This window comes from Halichoerus grypus, chromosome 14 (genome assembly GCF_964656455.1).
Source record: "Halichoerus grypus chromosome 14, mHalGry1.hap1.1, whole genome shotgun sequence".
Classification (NCBI taxonomy): Eukaryota; Metazoa; Chordata; class Mammalia; order Carnivora; family Phocidae; genus Halichoerus; species Halichoerus grypus.
Window position 1 is genome coordinate 69875158 of NC_135725.1, and position 24962 is coordinate 69900119.

A 24962-nucleotide genomic window follows, 5' to 3' on the forward strand; every position below is an offset into this window, starting at 1 on the left:
CCTAACCAATCTTCCCACTAGTGTTGATTCCTGTCACCTCACCCTTTATTCCCACAATCGCTGTCCCACTTCTTTCTTCCAGACTGGTTCATGCTTTCTAAAGGAACTTGATTTTGCCTGCAACCTTTGACTGATCGTGGGGTCAATGTCAGCCTTTGCAAGGCCACCAGATGGACAGGAGGAATTTGGGAGCAAACAGAAGAACAAGGTTTGAGCCCTGGATTCCCTATGTGAGTGACCATGGATGACATCATCCACCCTAATAAATACCTATGTCATGCTCTATGCCTTCCAGAAGTGGAGTGAACATCAGAGCAAGGAGAAGAGTTTAGAACTACATCTGTGATGCAGAGGGAGTTAGAGGCCTGTTTTTATTATTATTATTATTATTATTATTATTATTATTAGAGCAGGCCCTATGAGCAGGAGATAGGCTTGCTGGCTTAAAGGTTAACTTTAGCATCAGAATTCCTATTCCCGGGCGCCTGGGTGGCTCAGTTGGTTAAGCGACTGCCTTCGGCTCAGGTCATGATCCTGGAGTCCCTGGATCGAGTCCCGCATCGGGCTCCCTGCTCGGCAGGGAGTCTGCTTCTCCCTCTAACCCTCCCCCCTCTCATGTGCTTGCTCTCTCTCATTCTCTCTCTCTCAAATAAATAAATAAAAAATCTTTAAAAAAAAAAAAAAAAAAAAAGAATTCCTATTCCCCCTTTACAATTTTGGGGTTTTAAATAAAAGTGTGCTTGTTTTTCTTACTCGTATCCTGTAAATTTGTAAGGCACCCTACTGCCTTACAGAACTTCCCACACCCACACTGTCTGAAAGTTCTGTGTAAACACATTTGTTGGGTGGGCAACTCGTATATGTGAAAAGCCATTGCATGAGTTGATAGAGCGTTAGTGAGTCACACTAGTGATAACAATCTTTCTGGATATGATGTCGCCCCTTGCATTCTGGGAGGGACTTGTTTCCCCAAACCAATAGTTACTCAGCAGAAATCTCCTGTTTTTCTAAAATGTGGTCAGTTTTTGGATGAATATAAAGCAGTTCTGAGATGCAAGGCCATCAACCACTTTTCTTTTCTTGGAAATACAGTCTGTCTCCACCTACCTACCCCCCAAACTTCCCTGTCTGAATCCAGTCCATGCTCAGAACACACCCTCTCCTTTGCAAAGTACTTTGGAACATCAGTGCTTTAGGAAAAGAATAACCAAGCTCCCCAAGGTCCAGGCTACTACTCCGTGATCCTATTTGCCAGAGAGGTTGGATTGAAGAGCATTCTGGGTTCCACCCAACCCCACATAAGTAAGAAGTGCGTTCTCATACAGGACAAAGGGAAGGCATCCTATCAGACAGGATTTTACTGTCTAGGAGTAAACTAATGATTTAAACCGGACAGTGTGACCCAAAGAAACTACTACTCTATCAACCTGTAAACCCCATTTCTAACATTCTGGCACCAGCCTTATTATCCAAACATCCAGACTCTTAACAGTGCTCACGTTTGGCTTAGAACACGAGTCATTTCCCAAGAGCTGCTATGCACCTTATGCTGTGTTAGGCACAAAGGAAAAGGAGAAAGCATATATTGAGTGCTGTGGAATGGCATCAGGTTCTGGAACATGGCAATTGTTGAAAAGTGCTATTATCATTGTTGTTGCCATTGTAGTTTATTGTCGTTGCTGTTGTTGGGTGTCATTGTCCCTGGGCAAGTTCTCTATCTTGTACCACTAGTGTTTGACATCACTGATTATCCCCTTCTTAAACCTCTCTCCTCTTAGGTTCTCCTCCGACTTCTTGAACCATACTTTGTTTCATTTGTTTTTATAATACATACGTATCTAACTTACCTATTGATCTATCTCTCTCTCACATATTATTCCCATCTCTTCTCTGGTTTCACTGTAATCTAGTCTGGATTATAGCAGAGACTTCTTTAATCTCTCTCTCTAGCCTGTGAGCCCCTTGAGGGCAGGGACCAAGGCCTCTGTGTCTCCATATGCCCAGAGTCTGGTAGGTGCATATATGCTGAGTGCATATATGATCAGTGAATCAATAAATGAATGAATGACCTAGCATGTTAATCTTTCCACCACTAAGCTTTCCTTCTCCAGCCAGTCGTGCCCACTGCAAGCATAGCTACCTCCTGAAAATTCCATCTTTATCCACTTATTTCTTGCTCAAACATGTAAGTGTCTCTCCTTACCCTGCAGGCCAACTTTCCAGCCACACCCATCCTGTTATCTTGCTCTGTCTAATGTCCTGTCCGATGCCACTTCCTACTCTTGTCTGCATAAATCCTGGGGCCAGGCAGGTTGGATTCCTGTCAGGCACTGAATTTTTGTATACTCAGTCTTTCTAGATCCTTGCTTATGACTTTCCAACCTTTCTCTCTGACTATCCAAATCTGACCCATCATTCAATGCCCACCGATCAGGTCCTAGCAACAATAGAGCCCATAAAAACACAGCCCCTTCTCAGAACTTCCCACACCCACACTGCCTCTGCTTGGCTCCTCATCAAATGCTGCCCTGTATTATTATCTGACAGTCAGTTCATAAGGTCTTGATAGTAGAAGCCATGTCTTATGTTTCTTTTGGATCTGGACCATTTTTGAGGAGTCTTGTCAAAGGAGTCCTGTCAGAGTGAACTAAACGCAATATAAATTTTACAGAAGAGAATGCTAGAACATGTAAAGCTGAGTCTGGCCCTTCTTATTTCCATCGAATCACTAAATTTACTACTTTGGATATGCAGCAGATCAAAGCGAAGTGTCTGGGTCTCTAGTATATCTTGCGTAACATAGATCCTAATGATGATGATGAAAGTGGTAGCAGCTACCATATTTGAGTACTCACTGTTCTATGTGCAAGGCCTTGTGACAAGTATTTTAATATTTTAATTTCATCATAAAAATCCTTAGAAATATATTCTATTATCCCACTTTGCAGATGAGGAAACAAACCGAGGCTTCAAACATTTCTCAAGCCCATTTCTCAAGTATCAATCATAGACATGGGCTCATGCCCAGTGCTAGATTCTGAAGATACAGAGATGAACCAGACAGTCTCTACTCTCAAAGAGTTTACAGACTAGATGGGAAGAGGAAAATTAAAAATTATGATTCAGTTTAATAAGTTCAATGCCAGAGTTAGTATTAGCCCTTCTTCTATCATATGGTCACTGAAGGCAGTGACCAACTCTCTCCAATGTCCAAACAATGCTTTACGAATCGTGTCATCACTTAACTTCTGCAGTCTTCCTCCCAATAACCTATAATCCCAGTTTAGTCATGACAAAGCATCAGCAAATTTCGGTAGAAGGACATTGTAGAATATACCTGACCAGTAGTCCTCTAAACTATCAAGTTAATTAAAAACAAGGAAAGCCTGAGGAAGTCACAGCCAAGAGGAGCCTAAGGAGACACAATGATGAAATGTAATGTGGTGTCCTGGATGGGGTCCTGGGACAGAAAATGGATATTTCAGATAAAATCTAAGGTAATCTAAATAAGGTATGGACTTTAGTTAATAACAATGTACCAATCCCTGTTTATTAATGTACCATACTAATGTACCATAATAATGAACATAAGATGTTAACAATAGGGAAACTGGATATATGGGGATTCTCTGCACTATCTTCTCGGTTTTTCTGTAAATCTAAAACTGTTCTAGAATAGAAAGTCTACCAACAGATAATAATGTTAACCCTTAAAATAAGGGCTGTGAGTGACTGTCAGGATAGTGAGGCTGGTAAGGCAGGGAATCTGAGCAAAGGAGTCCATTTGGGTTGGGAGGTAAAGAGGGGAAGATGGTGAGCTTGGTTTTGGAGATCTTGTCTTGGAGAGTATGGTGGGAAGTCCACCTCTCTGATAGGAGCTGAGGAGCTTGATTCGGAGTCGAGGGGAGTGGGAGAGGAAACCTGGGGTGAAGACACACACTTGGGAGTCATGGTGCACGGAGGTGGTAGTTGAAGCATTTGATGTCCTAAACACCATTTTGGAGATCAGCAGCCAGCAACTCTGTTATTACTGCATGATGGATGAGCCGGAGGAGGCTGGGGGAGAGCCAGTTTGATTATAACTGCAGAGCAGCTGGGGCCTTTCATCCTCGGAGGGGGGCCAAATCATCCTTGTGGGCACAGGCGCTGGTTTGTTTTTTAAATTCGGGAAGGCATTTCCCAAGGCAAACTCTGGATATGATAATTATGCTGGTTAGTAAGTTGATCTCGCCTCAACTGCATAGACAGGGATCCCACAACAAAATGCTTCTGTGGTATTCAATACATTGGCTTTCTTTGAAAAAGGAAGATTTTAATTCTTTCTTCTATAGTAGGTGTAGGGTAATTGTGTTAGATGAAACTATTTTGATAACCATCTTTCTCGAGGACACAGCACCTCAGTAGTTTTAAAAACCTAAGTTAATTAGATATCTGATGTTAACAAAAGCCTCCATTAAAAAAAAAAAGGCTGCACCCCCCCCCCCCAGACTCTTGCTATAGCAGAGGAGTCAATGATAAGTACAGCTTTTCTCATCAAACTGGCACTTTTGTATAGTTAATCATAGACGTCTGCGGCCTCTGAGATGGAGGAGGCAACCCCTCCCCCCAACTCTTACCCCCAAGGATGAAAGCCCCATCACCAGGGTAAAATCTCTGCTTTTCATGTGACAATCCTAGTGAGCTGGGTCTTACATATACTAAGATATTAACTTTGCTTGGCATTCAAGGATGGTCTAGTTTGTAGGAAAAGGCCATATCTCAGATACACAGGAGGGATAGTCTTAGTTAACTCTAAGGTAAATATCCTGGCAAGAATGAAAGGCTGTGCAGAATTTATCTAGAAACCTGGCAAAATGACTAGGCTCCTAGAAATGCTCCCAGCAATGGATTCTTGGAAATGTAGAGTCTCCTGACTATAAGCAAATGAAGTGTAGAAAGGGCTGATATATAAATCCTCCCCAGACATGCAAGCATGCACGTTTGTTGCATACAAACACACAAACTCCCCTTTTGACATCCACATTGGGCAACGCAAGGGCAATTTCATTAACTTTCTTTAGTTAGAGAAAGAAGGAGTTGGTGGCTAGAGAAGCTAGTGTGCGGCTTTGGCTCCTGGCAGAAGGCAGAGTGGACTCCGGGGCCACCAGCAGCCTGTGTCTGAGCTTCCGCTCACTTCTCACAAGCCCTGTGGTGTGCTGGCTAGCTCCTCGGGGTCTCGGGTTCCTTCTTTAAGGAATGGGGATAAAGATGAACATCTCAATTCAACTGAATATCTTCCAAGTGTCAGGCACTGGGCTGGGGATATGGTGGTGAACAACAAAAACACAATTGCCCCGATCCAAGACAGGTGCATTTCAGGGAGGTTGCTGTGAGTGTCCAGAAATTTCCAGTGTGCATGTGGCTGGGCACATGGTCACCTCCGAGTATGCAATGTTATTGTGCTTTTCTCCCACCCCAAACTGAGTACTTGAACTTAAGCAAAAGTATAGCCTATCTACAGGACATTTAGCAGCACTAGGCCTAGGACTGAAGTGTATTCGTTTGTGGAGCCTCAAAAGACTTCAATAGCAAACACGTTACAAAGGCAATGGGCTTTGGAGCCATAAAGAACTGGCTCTGAAACCTTTGCCTTGGCCTTCACTACCTGCATGACATTGTCCAATTTGTATATTCTCTCTGAAGCTGAATTTCCCCATTTGTAAACTGGAGCTACTGTTAGAGATACCTACCTAGGCTTACGTTATAGGTGATAAAGGAAATATTATATATGAAAACGGCTTGTTCCAGGGCAAAGAGATACCCACGTTAGCAATTCTTGTGTCTTTTCATTACCAGCACTGAGAAAACACCAACTGTGACAGCATCCCCCATGCGGTGCCTTTGGGGCTGGTGGTCTGGACTGATACAGCAGTGACATTAACGCATTCCATAGGCTTTAGAATGACAGTCAATCACTGGAAGGATTTGTAAATAAGTCCTGACCTAATTAAGAGCAGATCCAAGGACTGTGACTTACTTTTGAGTAATAGCAGCACAGACCATGATGCAGAAAGAAAGCTCTGGAATGGTCTTTCCCAAGGGCACACGAGCCCTATTGGTAGTGCTTTGCATCCATTGTGACCCCCACTTGGTCTCCTTCTCAGCTGACTTGATTCCTCTCCATTTCAGGGACCGAGGGGAGAACATTTAAGAAACACAAGTGTACCTCAGTCTCAGAAACACCCCTCACCAGTAGTCAACCAGCATTGCAATTTGAGGCCAATTTCTTTTGGGTCTTATAATCCAAGATGAGTTCCAGGCTCATGTGAGGACCCACTGCAGAGCTTGGGGAACCTTCATGAGCCCTGCAAACTAGCAGTTTAATCCTGATAGTCCTGGAGACGTGAGCCAGTCTGAAGGGTCCGCCTTACCTTTTCTTCCAAGAGGCCATGGAATGCTCATGCCAGCAGGATCTTGGAGAGTCTCAGATGTTCCAGAGTTTTTAGGTGAGCTTGCAAGAATTCCCCCTGTCCTAGAACAATGTAGTAGAACTCACCAGTTCTGTTATGCCAAACTACTATAGTTTCATGAATTCATCAGGTTTCATTCATCCATTGTACCCCGGTACCTTTGCACGTTTTTACTCTGTGGGAGGGGAACTATTTCTCCTTTGCCTGCCTATACATCCCTGTTCAGTTTTCAAAACCCAATTCAAGAGTCCCTCTGTGGAGAGAGCCCTGATTCCCACCCTCTCTCTACACCACCGACAGATCTGGCTTCAAATCCCAGGACTTGGCCCATTTAGTGAGTTCTCAAGAAGTGATTATTGTTTTCTCAAATTCTTGGAGTTGACCTGGTTTCTTCTCCAGTGTCTGATAATTAGAGCAAGTGCAATGTGGGATGCTGGAAATCAACTATGCAGTTGTGAAACCTTGGATTTGAAGCAAGATTCTAGGTTGCTTAAAGGCGAGTTATGTAAGCTTTGCATTGTGCAACGGGCAGGAGGACCTCACTGCAAGCCGAGATTGGGAGGCGATTGCTGGTGCAGCAGCACCCCTGCCTCCTTCCCACCGGGGCCATCACACCTCCCAGCCTCAGCACAGCTCTGGGTCCAAAACAGGCACTCAGCACAGATGTGCTGTATCTGCGGGACAGGAAAGCAAGCTCAGGGAGGGATGGGGGAGCCTGGGAGTCCTTCTCCCATCTTCTCAAGGAGACTTAGTGATCCACTTAAAGAACCCATCTTGGCTGCCCTGGAAGCATTTCCCCAGTTTCAGATAGTAATCAGGACAGAGAGGCAGCCTCATGATTGATGATGAGGCTGACTTGATTTAGAGGTAGGCGTTTGGGTGAAAGATGCCATCAGAGCTCCAAGTGGTCATTATTACTAATCAAATGTAGGTTTTTTGATGACATGAAAAACATTGTTTAATATTCTTGGAAAACTCTAACCATTCCATAATAATTCCTTCTACGTTTTCTATTTGGAAATCCTTCTACCAAAGATTTCTATCAGAAGAAAGAGCTGAACCAAAAGAGAGAGAGAGAACTAGGACCCCCACATAGCAAGCCAGGCTAACGGGGACTAAGGCGATCATTGTCCCTTGGAGATATGGAGCAATTGTGGGCCATGGTTTTCAATCCATCTCAACCCCTCTCAATGCTTCCCTCCCCAGGAGGCCTTGCTTTGCCCTCAACCAGAGGTGGCCTTTCTTCCTCCACACCTTGTTTGTCTTTCTACCATAGCTGTTTGTATGTCTTAATACTCTTAGTAAATGAAGAACTCCTTACTTTTGGAGACTGTGTCCACATGACTTGGTGGAAAGAACATACACTCTGGAGATAAACAAGCTTGGGTTCAAATTTTTATGTCATCGATTAGCTGTGTGACATTAGATAAGTTGCTTAACCTTTCTGACTTGGTTTCATCATCTACGAAACAAGGATAACACAGCCGCCTACTTTGCAAGTTAGTTGCAATGATAGAGTAAGACCGTGTGAATGAAGGGCTTTGCGGCTCAGCTTAGTGCTCTGGGATTAGACAGCCTCCCCCCGCCCAACTAGCTGGTCAGTCCTGTCAAGTTACTCAAACTTCTAAGCCTTTTGTAATATAGGGCCAACAGGGCCCTCCTCATAAAGTTCTGGAAGGATTAAATGAGTGAATAGATATAAAAAGCTTACCACAGAACGTGACACAAAGAGAACGCTCATTAAGTGCCGGCTGTCGTACGTGCATCCGTTTTGTATGCCTTCCTTCCCCCTTGATCTTCTGAAGCATCCAGCAAATGCCTGACAGAGACAACAGATATGCTTGAACTGAAATGAAGTCATGTTGCATGGCTCATCACGTGATCACTTGAGTGCCCATTTCCCCTATTCCAGTGTCTTCTAGTGTCAAGGGTTTTTCTTAGTCTTCCCTTAAAATCAATTTCCATATTTAAAAGGAAGGGGCACCTGGGTGGCTCAGTCGTTACGTGTCTGCCTTCGGCTCAGGTCATGATCCCGGAGTCCCGGGATCGAGCCCCGCATTGGGCTCCCTGCTCCATGGGGAGCCTGCTTCTCCCTCTCCCACTCCCTCTGCTTGTGTTCCCTCTCTCGCTGTGTCTCTCTCTGTCAAATAAATAAATTTAAAAAAAAAAAAAAAAGGAAGACTTCAGCTAAAATGTCAAGATTTAGCTAGTTTAGAGGAGAAGGGAAATAAGGATTTTGAGTGAACACACAGGAGAGAGACAGAGAGACAGGGAGAAGAAGAGGAGGAGGAGGGGAGTGACTAAAAGGTGAAGGGACAGAGAACATTCTGGAAGAGGAATAAACATTCTGAAAGATGACTGCTAGATGAATCTTGCAGATTGCTATGTTCCTCCTACACTCATTATAAAATCATGGCTTGGATTTTAGAGATAGGGTCACTGTCCCTAGGCCGTGATGGTGGTTGGAGGATGGCTGGCAGTTGGCATATTCCTTACCAGGAACATCTGGCATCCAAGAACCTGCAACCAGGGTGGATCGGTCCCACAAGCATTGCTCATAAGGAGCCCAGTGAAGTCCCTGCTAGCCCCACTAGCTGGCAGCCACAAGGGCTCAGAGCATGCTTCTCCAGAAACCAAGTGTTTCATTCTTAGTCAAAATTTTGGGGAGACATGGCCAGACCCCTTCACACTTGGTCTGGCAGCAGAGCCCAATCAAAGGCAATTGCTGGGCTGTGGGCCACTCTGATCTTGGCCAGCTCCCTCCGCTTCCAGCGAGTCAAGCCCAGCATGTAGCCTGCAGAGTCACTTAGAGCCCTGGGTCTCTGTTGCAATTAGAGCATGTAATCGGAAAATCCAAGATGACTCTATTTGGGAGAATTCTCTTTTCACCAAAACCCAAGCAATTCTTAGAAACCATCCAGAAATCCAGGCCGGTAGCTTTTTTTTTTTTCTCCTTTCTGTTTCAGAACCATCTCTGGGGAGCACCGACCAGGAAGAGAACACTGATCCTTTAGATTCCTGGATGTAAATAGAAATCTACATCTACCCTGGAAAGGGCTTCAAGGTCAGGGACATGACATGCTTACCCAGGAGGTTTCATCATCCCAGAACTTTCAACCAAACTGTTAGGTAACTACTTTAGCCTACCACTGGACCAGATACCATCCCCTTAACGATCCCACAGGAGACGCCACCTACTCATCCACAGACGGTGACTCCGGATTTTTGGAATTCATGCCTTAGAGTAAAAAGCAGTTTAGCTTTTCCAAAACTTCTTATACAATAGGTCATGTTTCACTTCATTCTTTGACTTGTAAATCTCCTAAGAAAATGCATGGCTTTGCATTCATCCCTTCCCTGAGATGTCCAGGAAATAGTATACTTGTGATTTCCTTATGTTAAGCAAAATTTCCTAACTTCCTTTCTTCCCTCCATCCCATCCAGGAGTTGGGCTTTGCTCTGCAAAAAGAAAATCCTCATCCTGTGGTCTTGCCTCCCTTGACTCTGCAACAAATGGTATGTTCTTATTTTGCTTATGGTCCCACGTACCAGTCCAATGCTGGAAATAAGTACTTCCCAGAGCTTTTTTTTGGTCCCCCTGCCCCCACTTTTCTTCTGTTTTTCTTCTAGCATTTCTTTTTAAAATTTAGACATAACATACATGCAGTAAAGCTCACACATCTCAGGTGTACAGCTCAGTGATTTTTCTGCTTACGTGCACATTTGGTTAACAACCACTCTGATCAAGATGTGGACCATTTCCAGCACCCAGGAGTCTCCTGTGTGTCTCCTGCCTGTCGATAGCTCCCACCAAGGATAATCACTATTCTGACTTTAGTTGTATCTGTTTTTGAACTTCATATAAATGGAATCATACAGTAGGTACACTTTTGTGTCTGGTTTCCAGTGCCTTTCTACTGGGAATTCACCTTCCTTAACATATGAGGGACACTGAACGAATATTCACTGGGATGAATGTGAAAAAGCTTCATGTATGAAACTGATTTTTTAAAAGGACATCTAATTTATTTATTTATTTATTTATTTATTTATTTATTTATTTATTTTAGAGGCGGGAGGGGCAGAGGGAGAGAATCCCAAGATCCCAAGAATCCCAAGCTGGGTGCGGAGCCTGATGCAGGGTTTGATCTCACAACCTGAGCCGAAATCAAGAGTCAGACTCTTAACTGACTGAGCCACCCAGGTGCCCCAAAAGGACATCTATTTTAAAGAAAATAGTTTCAAGGTCAGATCAGATCTTCTCTAATAAGGAAAGTAAGGATATTAGCAAAATCATTGGTCATAGGTAACATTGAAAAAGAATATGAGATATTCCTTGGTCCTACACCCTTCTCCTCAGCACCCACAATAATAAATTCTTCCAGCTGAGAGGTTCACATTGGTCTTTCTTTTTGAATTATTATTTTCAAAGAGGAGCCTGATGCCAGGGAAGGGGCACAGCTCTGGAGTCAGAGCCTGGGGTCGAGCCTGGTTCTGTTGGCACCACTGTGAAGGTAGCACAGTGGAAAAGATCAGAGAACTTGGTCAAGATGCTTCCGAGTTGTGTTTGGGGAGTTTCTCACCATTTCAGCCTCAATTTGCTAATCCACAAAAATGTACTGAGTAGATGAAAGGATAGAATAAATAAAGGTTCTAAATTTACACTGAGAACTACAAAGCACTACACACAGATTACTTCCATCAGCTAGTTGCAATGGGTCACTTTATGTATCAAATTGGCTGGGCCGTGGTGTTCAGATATTTGGTCAGACATTATTCTGGATGTTTCTGTAAAGGTGTGCTTTGGAATACATTAACATTTAAATCAGTGGACTTTGAGCAAAGCAGATTACCCTCCATAATATGGGTGGGCCTCATCCAATCAGTTGAAGGCCTTACTACAACAAACCCTGACCTCCCCAGAGCAAGAATGAATTCCTCCAGCAGGCAGCCTTTGACTTTGAACTGCAAGTCTTTCCTGGGCCTCCAGCATGATGGTCTCTCCTGTAGATCTTGGACTTAGCCATGCCAAGCCTCCACAGCATACACACCAGTTTTTCATTTAGTTTGCTGATACTAATGTGTCTTTATTTTCTTTCCACTTTTATTTCAGATGCCATCTAGCTTCTTATTTCTTTTCTAAATCACTGAGGAATAGATTTAAATCACATTTTTTCTTTGCTTTTCATTATTAAAGATATTTCAAGAAATAATTTTTCCTTTCCACTACTGTCTTGGTCACCCCCCATGAGAGAGGATGGGGAAATAACTTCTTCACAGACACACTGTGCATTGCACCCTGAGTTAGGTTGTTAGTGACATGTAGAGACATTACTTCCTACCACCCCATGGATTTGGGGCATGCTTTGCTTACTGGTCATGTTTCTACACCTATAGGCTCACTTCTGGACACACTCTAACCTCCATGACACCAGGGTCATGCTTAAATTTTCCTGGAAGATTCAGCGTAAACCCAGGACACTGGTTTTACTTGGAGTATGCCCAGCTTTGTCTGATACCTAGAATCCCTGTTCCTTCCCACTGTATTGAACTGGTCAGGTCAAAATGTGATATTTCCTGACATATCTGTGGTCCTTCCCTCAAACAAAGTTTCAATCCAGACTTATTTCTTCTAACACTGCACCACCACCCCTGGCCACCACCACCATTTCTTGGTCATCTAAAACCTGACAGCTTCCCAGGCAAAGGGAACCCCATCCTGCCTTACCGCTCTATAGGACCTGTGGACAGGCAGCTAGTGGGCTTTGAGGGAGAAATTTTATCTTCTTCTTTCCTCCTAGTGAAGCCCCCCCCCCACCCCCCGCCCATGATGGCCAGTTGCGTGTCTCTGATGACTGAAAACCAGGTCCGGATGCTGTCAGACAAAAGGAAGTGGGACCATTGTGGTCTGTGTTCTTTGCCATAAAAACTACTGGTCATATTCTGGGATTGCGTCACTGACACATGCATGATTTTAGATTAAAAAAAAAATCCCATGTGATCAGAATTCTGTGGCTTTATTATTTTCATCTAACTTTGTTGCATCATGAATTGAGAATATGATGGGCAGAATTTCAGCTTATATTACAGTTCATCTCAGGCCTCTACGAGCTCCCTTCCTCCTCCTCTTCCTCTCTTCTTAGCCCTTTCTTTTTTTTAAAGAAGTTATGGTTGGAAACAATTTCCCAGATTTTACATGTGGTTTTTCCTGGTGTTGATCAGAACTCTATAAGTATTTCCTTTTTTATTTGTGGCAGGTCTTCTTCAGTTTGTTGATTACTACATTGGTCTGACATCTGTAGACTTTGAAACATGCTTTTCTAAGTCATTCAAGCAAATACTGATAGCCTAAAATGACATCATTTGTTGTGTGGCTTTGGATGGTGACTTATACTCCCTATGCCTTATTTTCCTCATTGGTAAAGAAGGGACAATAACATTGATCTTTCAGTGGAGTTGTGGTGAGGATTACAATGAATGCTTTTTAAAATGCTTTTTATATTATTAGGTCTCCCACTTACAGATACGTTACATATATCTTTTTGTGTATGTCAAATATTTTATTTAAAAAATAGTGATTTTGATTTGAATTTCCCTGATGGCTAATGATGATGAACATTTTGTCATGTGTCTGTTAGCCATTTGTATGTCTTCTTTTGAGAAGTGTCTGTTTATGTCTTCTGCCCATTTGTTTGACTTGATTATTTGTTTCTTGGGTGTTGATTTTGAGAAGTTCTTTATAGATCTTGGATATCAGCCCTTTGTCTGTAGTGTCATTTGCAAATATCTTCTCCCATTCTGTGGGTTGCTTCTTTGTTTTGTTGACTGTTTCCTTTGCTGTGCAGAAGCTTTTTATCTTGATGAAGTCCCAAAAGTTCATTTTCGCTTTCGTTTCACTTGCCTTTGGAGATGTATCTTGAAAGAAGTTGCTGTGGCCGATGTTGAAGAGGTTACTGCCAATGTTCTCCTCTAGGATTTTGATGGATTCCTTTCTCACATTGAGGTCTTTCATCCATTTTGAGTTTATCTTTGTGTATGGTGTTAGAGAATGGTCGAGTTGAGATACCACCTTACACCAGTTAGAATGGCAAAAGTTGACAAGGCAAGAAACAACAAATGTTGGAGAGGTTGTGGAGAAAGGGGAACCCTCTTACACTGTTGGTGGGAATGCAAGTTGGTACAGCCACGTTGGAAAAAAGTGTGGAGGTTCCTCAAAAAATTAAAAATAGAGCTACCCTATGACCCAGCAATTGCACTCCTGGGTATTTACCCCAAAGACACAGATGTAATGAAAAGAAGGGCCATATGCACCCCAATGTTCATAGCAGCAATGTCTGCAATAGCCAAACTGTGGAAAGAGCCGAGATGCCCTTCAACAGACGAATGCATAAAGAAGATGTGGTCCATATATACAATGGAATATTGCTCAGCCATCAGAAAAGATGAATACCCAACTTTTACATCAACATGGATGGGACTGGAGGAGATTATGCTAAGTAAAATAAGTCAAGCAGAGAAAGTCAATTATCATATGGTTTCACTTATTTGTGGAACATAAGGAATAGCATGGAGGACATTAGGAGATGGAAGGGAAAAATGAAGGGGGGGGATCAGAGGGGGAGACAAACCATGAGAAACTATGGACTCCAAGAAACAAACTGAGGGTTTTAGAGGGGCGGGGGTTGGGGGGATGTGTTAGCCCAGTGATGGGTATCAAGGAGGGCACATACTGCATGGAGCGCTGGGTGTTATACGCAAACAATGAATCATGGAACACTACATCAAAAACTAATGATGTACTGTATGGTGACTAACATAACATAATAAAATTAAATTAAATTAAAAAAATAAAAAATAAATAGTGTTTATAAGGTACTTGATGTGGTGCTGAATACAGTAGGTGCTCAATAAATGGTAGCTACCATTGTACTTATTACAAGTTCAAATTATGGGTCTACGTATGAGAAGAAATGTCTGAGATAAGCATGGAAAGTATTCTGTTTGAAACCCTGTCTGACAATGAGCTACCATAGCCTCCTGGTGCTGAGAGAAAGTACCCAACCGTCTAGAATTCTACACCAAATGAAATTCTCCTTCAAGAGAAAGGCAGAATAAAGATTCCAGAGTAAACAAAGACGGAGGGAGTTTACCATCCATGAGGTCTCTCTGAACCAAAGGATGCACTTCAGTAAGAAGGAAGCTGAACCCAGAAGGGAGATTGAGATGTAAGAAACAAGAGTGAGGGAAGACATTTTTAAGTGTGTTGGCCAAAATAAATGAACACTGACTAATTTTTTAAAAGATGAATTTGGAGGGTTAATTTCAGAGGGTTTAGAAATAAGAATGCAATATTAGAGAAATATTAGAAACCAGCAACATGAAAGACACAGTAGGGGAATCAGAGTTAAACATTGTAAATTTGGGGTACCTGGCTGGCTCAGAGAAGCATGCGACTCTTGATCTCAGGGTCATGAGATTTTTATTATCAAAGGGATAATAAAGAAATCAACTGACTTTAGACTTGCTGAATTCTATGTTAAAAGTTACAGGTAACCAATAAAAGAACAGAGATAGAATATATAACTTCCAAGCTTGCATGTAAGAGAGGGAAATAAAACCCGACCTAGCCAATAGAAAGGAGAATAGAGAAAAAGGAGAAAAATCATGGCAAATAGAAAATATTAATTGAGATGATCAAAATATTTCCAAATATTACAAAAATGAAAATGGACTAAACTCTCCTCTACAAGCACCAAGTCTCAGGTTGAATTTCAAAACCAAGCCAAGGGGTGCCTGGGTGGCTCAGTGGGTTAAGTGTCTGACTTGGTTTCAGCTCAGGTCATGACCTCAGGGTTGTGGGATCAAGCCCCGCATCCCGCCCCAGGTCGGGCTCCATGCTCAGCGGGGAGTCTGCTTGGGATTCTCTCTCTCTTTCCCCCTCTGCCCCTCCCCCTTCTCTCATGCACATGTTCTCTCTCTCTCAAATAAATAAATGAAATCTTTAAAAAAAAAAAAACAAAGCAAAACAAAACAAAAAACCCTGTCTGAGGTATCATAGGACATCTGAAGATGTGTAAATGGCAATTCCTACCCCAGAGAACTTACAATCTAGCTGTGGTGGCACATAAATGTGGCTAGCAGATCAGGACACAGACCCAGTCTGTCCTCTAGAATAGTGCTGCCCAATCTCTTTATTGCCATAGAACACAGAGAAAATGACGTATTTGTATGGTGTATGAGGGCAGATTGGAAGGGATCTGGTGGTGCTTATATGGGGCTTGATTTTTTAGTGCTTATATTAGGCTTGATTTTTTAAAAATCATGATTTTTTTATGTAATAAATTATGATGAAATATTAAATAGTAAATTTATATAAAGCCTCCAAATAAAAGTTTTTAAATTTTCCAGTGAGTAATTGAGCTTACACCCATTAATATGACTTTTAAAAATTATAATCCTTGTGTTGCAAATGATTTCACAATCCCTGAGCGTGATATTTTAATAACTGACTCAAACTTTTGACCATAGACTAGAAACTTTTTACATAGAGGTAGTTCAAATTGTAAAACATTTTTATAACCATTAAAATTTTTCTGCATTTGAAATTATATTTAGAGAACGTAACAGCTCTTCCTTTTTTTACTGGCAAATATTCGATTGTTTATAAAAATGAAATAGATTTCAATACAAACCCCTCTTCATGTCAAGGGTTTCAGAGTAATGATGAAGCTCTAATTTGTGCAATAGGCAAACATTCTCAGAGCAGATACTCCTCGGTCAGCTAATACACCACTGAAAAGCCCCATTAACCACCAATAAAAAGAGGTATCTAGTACATGTGACATTAGGGAATGGAGCTGCTCCTTGGCATTGTACCCATCAGGGCCCCCAGTGGACCTTCCCAGGTCTGCCCTACCCTGACTGACCATAGCTTAGACTATCCCCCAAGCCCCCTGAACCTCTACCACAGCAGCCCTTCCAGCAGCCCCGTAGGTCCCTGTCCACAGGACAGTGCTATCACAGGTCCTGGGCCCAGAACTGAGCCTAATCCACAGCCCCATGAGGTCTCATGTGGAAGATGGCTCACTGAATGTGATGGTGGTTAAGGATGATTATAGTGCCTTTGATTACATGTATCTTTATCTGCAAAATGCACTGGAGTTTCATAAAAGGTGAGACATACCCAGTAAGCGGGCCATACCTGAGAGTGTCTTCTCTATGGGAGGTAGTAGGGAAAAGCTTGCAAACCATTGACGTGGAGACCAGGACTTTGGAGACAGGTAGGGCTGCAGTAAGAGGGTGTCAGGTTCAAGTCCCTCAATTTATAAATGAGAGGAGGACTGGGATCCAGAGAGAGAGGGGAAATTCCCTCTGGTCACACGAGGGTATGGATGGATCTACATAACCCCCAGCATCTTCCAATGCAAACAAGCCAGATCCCATGATCGCCAGTGGTACAGGAGGCCCAAGCACCTCAGCCTGAAAGCACAGCCTCACCTTCCTCCTGCCCTGTGCCATGGTTTCACTGATAACCACTTTGGGTCCTTCATTTTCATTTCTTTAGAGTCTAGGACTAAGAATATAGGCATTTGGAGGAGGAGAATATAGACATTCCTTTGGGGAAAAAGAAGCATACTACTCGGTATAAAAGAAATCAAGGGCTGAGATTCTCTGCGGGTGAGAGGTCCAGCTCTCAGGTCTCAGGTTTAGACCAGAGAACTAAATTTTCTGTTTGGGCAAATGGTCTAAACCCCCACATGCATAAAAGTGTTGCTGCATGGAAATACTTTCTTCACTTGAAGGCAGACTGTCCCTTCGGTATCTTCCATGACTCAGATGGATTCTATCCAGATTCCCTCGGAGAGAGAACATTGCTTAGTGGTTACCAAGCTGGGTGTAGGTCCAAACTGGCTTTTACTCCCCCCTTGACCATGTCCTTCCTATGTGACCCCTAATCTCTAAGTCTCAGCTTCATCAGCTGTCAAATGAAAACAATTTGCCTTATTGCTTTACCCTGTATCAGAGTATCTCAACTCTGGCATTAGTGACATTTGGGAGCAGGTTATTTCCTTGTGGTAGGGGCTGTCTTGAGCCTTGAAGGATGTTTAAGAGCATCCTAGTCTCTACACCAGAAGCAATAGCCCTCCCCCCCCCCCCGCCCCAAGTTGTAAGAACCAAACCATCTCCGGACATTGCCAAATGTCTCCTGGGGGAAAATTGCCTCTGGTTGACAATGACTACTCTCTATATTAAGTGAAACATTTGTGAGACACATGCCTGGCACGTAGCACCGTGGTTATGCCTTGGGTTCAGACCCATCTTTTCCATTTCTGAAAAGCCACTCAAACTCTCTGAGCATCATTTCTTCATTTCAAAATGGTAGACATCATCCAGGTCCACCTCACGGGACAATTATGAAAATCAAACAAGAGCTCTGAAATACAAATGCCAGGTCAGCCATCGAAGCTGCTGAGAGCTGCCTTGACACCCTAGTACTGGGTGGGGGATGTTTTGGTAATGAGGCTGCATGGCTGAGTTGAAATCCCTCTTTAACCTGCAAAGTGACTTGCAATATGGAAGCACTCAATACATTTTAGTTTCTATTTTTATCCCTCCGTCTTACAGGTGAGGAAGCTGAGGCTCAGAAAGGTAAAGGAACTTGCCCAGTGTTACACAGCAGGGGACACGGAGTCAGGGTGGAATGAAGAAAATATTAACCTCAAAGTTGGGGCTACAGCCACGGCACGTGTGTGCTTGCCAGTGACCACAAACGCCACGATGTAAATGGCAGCAGCCCCTTCCCCTAGCCAAGGGAGCCGCCATGTATAAAACAGGTCTCTGTTCTTATGGTTGGGGCTGTACCACAGGACAATGGAATATGATAGTTTAGATGCTTTTCTCCTGCTTTCAATTCAGAAAAGAGATATCTCCTTAAGAGCTGCTTCAAGGAAACTGAAGATGAAAGGTCAGAGCCAACCCCACCTCCACGCTATGAATCACTCCCTTGGAGGGCTGAGCTATGCCTTCCACATCTAGGCTCTTATTTTTAACTTTGCAAATCTTGGTTATTCTGGCTTCCTAGGGAAAACCCCTCTGGTGTCTGCAGCCTCACTCAGAGTCTGAGTGGTTGTTGTGAGCATCTAGCAGGCAGAAGGGGAGCACAGAGCAGGCTGGTCCTCTTAACTGGCTTTTCCTGGGGAAAGTTCCTGATCTCTGGGGCTCTAAAGCCAGCACTCAACAGCCACCATCGCTCCTACCTCTTGTCCCCAAACATACTCAGTTGAGTTGCATTCTAGAGGGAAATCCCCCGCTCTGGGTCTTGCCTGGCCTTGGAAATTGTGCTGAGCTGAGGGTGCCTTCACGAGCTGCTGATTTGTGGTTACATAATCATAAGAAGGGAGGCCTACCCAGGGCACAGTGTCATAGCCAATCATACACTTCTTCCTTCCTAAGACTCCACTCTGGGCCCAGGATTCCAGGATTCCAGGCAGCTGAGAGTGCGAGCAGCACGTGAAGATCAGCAGAAGCCCTTTCCAACAGAGACCCGTCACATGGAAGAAGAGGCAGTTTCGTGAGCTCATGTCAGTGCCTCCAGGAAGATGCCTGGCAAAGTCCTGAATGTGTCAGGGAGTGGATTGTGGGGAGGGGAACGTGAGCTTTGGAGCCAGAGAAACCTGGGTTTGGAATCCCCGATCCAGGGGCACATGAACTGTCTGACCTTCACTAATCCTTAGGAAGAATTAGCTTTGTCTTTTTTTTTTCCCCAGATGCTGAAACATATTCAAAAAGACTTGTTATTTAACCTCTCCAGCTCTCTGTACAATCTGGCGATGCTACCAAACTCCGTGGGGGAAGAATGTACAAACATAGCACAGCACACAGCACATGGGAGTGCTCAGTAGGTGCTGTTTCATGTCCTTCCTGTAGCAAATCTTTGTGGAGCACCTGCTGGAAGCCACCATCCTGGGCCCAGTCCCCAGATGGTCACCACTCTGCACAAGACAATGCCAGAAGACTGGGATATGCAGTCGGCACTCACCTCTAACATGGACTCCTCTCCCACCAGCAGGCCACACAAGGCCACACGAGGCAAGTCATCTCCCTTTGCTGAATCCAGGTCTCCTCACCTGTAACATGGGCAGAACATTCCCAGGATCGTGGTGACTCCATGAGATCACACGCCTAATGCAGTGCCTGGCACAGTGAATGAGTTAATACATCTATTCTCTGCTTCTTCCTTTCTACCATCTGCCAAGAACTTGAAACTGCTCAGATATAGGGAACTTTTGAAACTCTTCTCATTGTTGCCTAAACCAGGACAGATATTGCCTGCCCCTCCTACCAGCTAAGTGAACATCAGTAAGATTGGGTGCCCCTCACAACCGCTGATACAGGTCACCATTTCTGTCTTCTGTCTTAGAGGCACTCAACTCTCCCCATTAAATCACCTGGGGACCCTTAAGAAATAATCAGTGCTCAGGGCTTTCTACAGAAGATTCTAGTGGACAGCCAGAATGAAAACCACTAGTTCTTTTTCAGTGGTTCATTTTTCATCTGAAGAGGTGAAAGCTCAGAGAACTGAAGTTAACTGAGTTCCTGGAGTCCAGGCTGGTTGTCCATAGCAAAACAATCCTCCCATTACCACATGTTCTCTCTCTTTTGATTTGGTTGGTTTGTCTGATTCAAAGAGTGAATGAGACTTGAGGAGGGAGTCCCCAGAGTTGGCCATCACAGAACAGAGAGAGCAGTCTCTCTGATTGGCTCAGAATTTCACGGAGTATCTTCACTCCACAGGTAATTCCTGAGACATCTGCCATGACCCACGCTCTGGGCTAGACCTGGTGATGCAGTGTGAATGAGACACAGTGCCTGTTCTCGAGAAGCTCATAGCTGGCTGTTATGAGTTGAATTGTATCCCCATCCAGAATTCATAGGTTGAAATCTTAAAACCTAGTGTATTTGGAGATAGGATTTTTATTTTGTTTTATTTTTTGGAGATAGGACTTTTTAAAAATAATGAAGTTAAAAATGAAGCCATTAGGTGGGCCCTAATCCAATACAACTGGTGTCCTTACAAGAAGAGGATGTTAGCTCACAGGGAGAAGACCGTGTGAACACACACGGAGGAGAAGACAGCCATTTACAAGCCAGGAGGAGGCCTCAGAAGAAAGCAAGCCTGCCAACACCTTGGTTGTGGACTTCCAGTCTCCAGAACTATGAGACAATACATTTCTGTGGTTTACACCACCCAGCCTATGGTGCTTTGTTATGGCAGCCCCAGCAAACCTCAGACACTGATTCTAAAAAGGAGACAGACAAGGAATTGGTCAACAAAAATACTGCACAATAAACATCAGGATGGCCATGAGCTGGGGTTGGTATGGGAGCCTAGAGGAGGTCTCCAACTCTAGAGGGAGGGTGTCAGAGGCTGACTGAGGAAGATCCACTGGGGAAGAAAGAAAGATTCTAACTGAGTCTTAGAGAACACGGAGGCATTTGCTGGGGGCAGTAGGAGAGTGGGATGCAGGAAAACAGACTAGGGATGTGAAGATGCAGCAGTGTGAGAGAGGACAGCCTGCTGAAACTGCAAGGTGAGTCAGGGGCTGGGGGGCATCATGCTGAGCTGACAAATGAGGCTTTGAGGTAGGCAGAGGTGGGTTATCTGAAGCCTCGTTATGTCCAGGTAATGGGCCAGGCTTGGATAAATAGGAATCCGGGAGGGGCAGTATGCAGGGCAGTGGCAGGTCAAGTTGCATGAAGTAGCTCTGATGATCCCTTGGAGGCTGGATTTGAGTGGAAAGACTAAAGGCAGGAGACCATCAAGGGGCTGCTGCAGCAGCTCCCTGAGAGAAGTGTTAAGGGTCAGAACTGCTGATAGGTCCAGGGCATGCAGAGGCCCTGGTGAGTCCTCTGGTGAAGCTCTGGCAGAGAATAAGGCAGCTTGGAGAAATGGTTTTTTAAGACTTCGTGATTGATGAGGTGAGAAAGGTAGAAGGAGTAGGAGGAGTCAAGGATGACTCTCAGGGTTCTGGCTCGGACATGTGGGTGGATGATGGTGTCAACTGCTAGAGAAGAATTGTCTTTCCCTCCTGTGTTCGTCAGCGCAGGCTGCCATCCCAAAATGCCCTAGAATGGGAGGGTGAGCAACTGTCATTGATTTTCTCACTGTCCTGGAGGCAGCAAGTCCAAGGTCAAGGTGGCAGCGTAACCCTGATGAGAGCTCCCTTCCTGGTCTGCAGATGACTGCCTTCTCATTGTATGCCCACATGAGCTTTCCTTGATGTGCACTTAGGGGGTGGGGGGAGGGAGAGGGAGAGAGAAAGCTCTCTGGTGTGTTTTCTTAGAAGGGCACTAATCCCATCAGATCAGGGCCTCATGATTCCATAATCTCATCTTGCCCTAATTACTTCCCGAAGGCCGTATCTCCATAACTTTGGGGTTAGGGCTTCAACATATGAATTTTGGGGGATTCAGTCAATTCATAACACCTCTCTACTCAAAAGAGAGAAGTAATAGTGCCCCTATCCCAGCCCACTCCCTGTTGAACCTCTTTGATGCCTTCAGGAGGAAGCACATGGGTTTACATCCATTCATTTATACTTCCACCCATCAGGGGAGGTGGTGGAAACAGAGCCTCCATAGGCAAGTTGGGGGTAAGTGAGGAGTTAAGGTTGAAGACTTCTTCTGACACAAACAGGTTCCCATCCAACCCACATGAGGCCCTGACCTAGAAATGGGATGTCAGCTCAATCGGATGCACCCCTGCCCTCAAGGATCTCACTATTTTGTAGATCCAGGGGCAACGCTCTTGGGAGGGTGGCTTCAGGTTACGAACGTCTTGCTTCTGGACATGAGGATCCTTAGGGGTGACCCCATCACTCTCCTCTTTGGGACAGGCATTCATCTAATGCTCTAGGCAGGGGACGGGCTGCTGGCCTGACTCCTAAGTTCCTGGTCTGAGTGAGCCCAGCTCAGTTTCTCAGGCTGACAGAAATTGTAACCCAAGTGAACTGAAAGCGTTTAACCTGACAGAGCATTTGCTAAGTCCAAAGACATGCAGACTGAAGGTCACTGAACAGGAAGACATTCTTCTAAAAACTGAAAGAATAGGGCAAAGGCTTTCACCAGAGCATACTCTGCTCTCCCTTCCTGCCACCCCCCACCCCCCCGGGACCTGTGTTTGCCCAGGGTTATCTGTGGGGTCACTGGGTCTTAGCTCTGACTGGCAGTGAAAGGAAGAGAAGCCAGGGCTACTGTGGTTCAGGTCCTCACTTGCTCTATTTCATTTGAACTCCTCCTAACTCCTTCTTTGTGAAGTGGTTGTTGGAGCCCATCTTGCAGTGGAAGAAATTGCAGTGCCTCTGAGAGGTGCAGTACTTTGCCTAAAAGTAACATGCTAAACTTGCATTTGAGCCTGAATCTGGTTGGCTGCTAAGTCTATGCTCTTTTCATCATTCCATATTACCCACTGGCACACACACTCAGCACTTTCCATGGCTCATAATACTTATCCTATTCTCCTGTAAGTCATGGCGACTTAGATCCAGACTTTTCCTCTCCAGTGTAAATGAACAGTTTGGGGGCAATGACCTTCTTGCTTAACCCTTCATTCCCCACCAGATCCAGCAAGGGACCCTGTAAATAGTAGTACCCAATAATCGCTTGTTTTTATTGATTTAAACACCTAGAGGCACGTATACCCCATGGTTGGTTCTACCGAAAGGCCAAAACCCACCAACCGTGGGTGGCATTTTCCTGTACCCTGAGCTGATTGACTCTCACCACCCCAGCTTTCTTTCTTGCCCATCCTCTTGGGTAGCAGGAGCATCATTCAAGCAGTGAATTCTTCTACCCGGCAAAACTCTAATCAGAGGTGAGAAGAGTTGCTACGTTATCTGGGGAAGGTTGTGGACAGTGGTGCTTTGGACTCTACAAATTCCCAAATCTATGTTGCAAGGTCTGTTTTCAATCATCAGGCATTGTAGGCATCTCCTGGGGCTATAAGAAGAATGCTCTCATTTCAGGACAGAGTATAGCCAAGAGCCAACTTGGCAAGGGCCAGAGGGATATAAATTCAGAGTGACAACCTAAGGAACATGGTTTTAATAGAAACATACTTCTATTTCTTCTCCAATCACATGTCGACTGTCTGTTTGCATGGGGAGACCTGAGCTAAAATGAAGATTGTCAGAATTGGTAATTGAGGGGCTCTGCTTTTCCCCTAAAGCTCTCCTGTCCTCCAGATGACAACTATGCGAGATCACTTGGGTGGCTGGGGACTTCGTGAAGTCAGCATTACAGAACAGCCAGGGCAAATGTAGGTATGATTTGCCTTATGCCATGGGGTACAATTCTGACAAAATTTATTTAAGAAAATATGAACAAACCCATGGACTGTATTGGGTACATGCTAGGTGGCAATGTTTCAAAGGTGAATAAAACACTTCATTAAGGAGCTTGTGGTCCAATGGAGGAGACAGACATGTAAAGAATTACCTACATTAGAATTATTAATGTCACAAATGACATCTTTGGGCAGGGGCTGGGGGGTGGAGAAAAGGCAACTTCACAGAGAATGCTTGGAAAGGCTGAACGGGAGACTTCAGGATGGATGAGGGGGGAAAGAGCATTGCAGGAAGATGGAGGCATTAAAAAAGAGTACAGTGTTGGGGAACTAACCTACTAGAGCTTGTCTGCACCCAAGGTCATGTTTTCAGGCATGGTGGAGAAGTAGGAGATGCCTCTGGACAACTGAATGGAGGTTAGATTACTCATGGCCTCATGCATCACACCAAGAAGCTTGGACTTTCCCTTTAGTAACAGCATGGGAATAACACAGTCAGAGGTACCTGGTGGGTTGAAGGGGACCGGGATGAGGGCTGAAGGAGACTGGGATCCAGGAGACGAAAGGATCAAAAATGGGGCCAATGTGGCAGTACAGGAAGGAGATGATGGAGACCTGAACCAGGACAGGACAGTGGGACTGGAGAGATAGGAAGGACCAGGGAGATAGCTAAGAAGCACCCTTCAGTCACTGCCAATAAATCAGCTGTTGCCTACCAAAGACCCTTCCGGGTTACCAGGTGCTCAAGATGGACATTGTCCTTCCTGCAGGATGCTTTCATAAAAAGAAATGCAGAGGTTCAGAAAAGAATGCATTCTCACGGACATATGGGGTTCACTGTTTATAGGGCTCCTTCATGTGCATTCTTACTTGTCATTACAGTAAGAGAGGCACACATTGTTAGTATTTAAAATTATGTTTGGGTTTTTCTGATTCTCAAAAATATATAGAAACAGTAATTGTGGAATCCTTAAAATACTTAAAAAAAAAAAAAAGGAGTAGGAAATTAGAATAGCCCTAGTATCCAGATTGATAATGAGTTAATTTGTTGGTAAACCAGTCACAACGTTAAGTGAAAAAATACAAAACGACATTTCAATCCCAATTTTATAACAATAACAACAAAAGATATTTTTCTAGCTTTTATTGTGGTTACAAAATTGGGATTG

The 24962-nt window shown here is 44.1% G+C and overlaps 2 long non-coding RNA genes across 3 annotated transcripts; one reads left to right on the forward strand and one right to left on the reverse strand.

Moving 5' to 3' along the window:
• Window positions 1-19572, forward strand: LOC144380171 (uncharacterized). Of its 2 annotated transcripts, none has more exons than XR_013444011.1 (4): window positions 1-230; window positions 9416-9578; window positions 9894-9965; window positions 19377-19572. It is a non-coding gene; the product is annotated as an uncharacterized LOC144380171 (long non-coding RNA). The 2 variants fall into 2 exon arrangements; XR_013444010.1 differs by lacking the exon at window positions 19377-19572 and adding an exon at window positions 10520-10923.
• On the reverse strand, window positions 6364-19594 carry LOC118535164 (uncharacterized). The gene is made up of 3 exons (XR_004917074.2): window positions 19489-19594; window positions 8161-8268; window positions 6364-6511 (listed from the first exon to the last, which is right to left on the reverse strand). It is a non-coding gene; the product is annotated as an uncharacterized LOC118535164 (long non-coding RNA).
• Between the last annotated feature and the right edge of the window lie 5368 nt (window positions 19595-24962).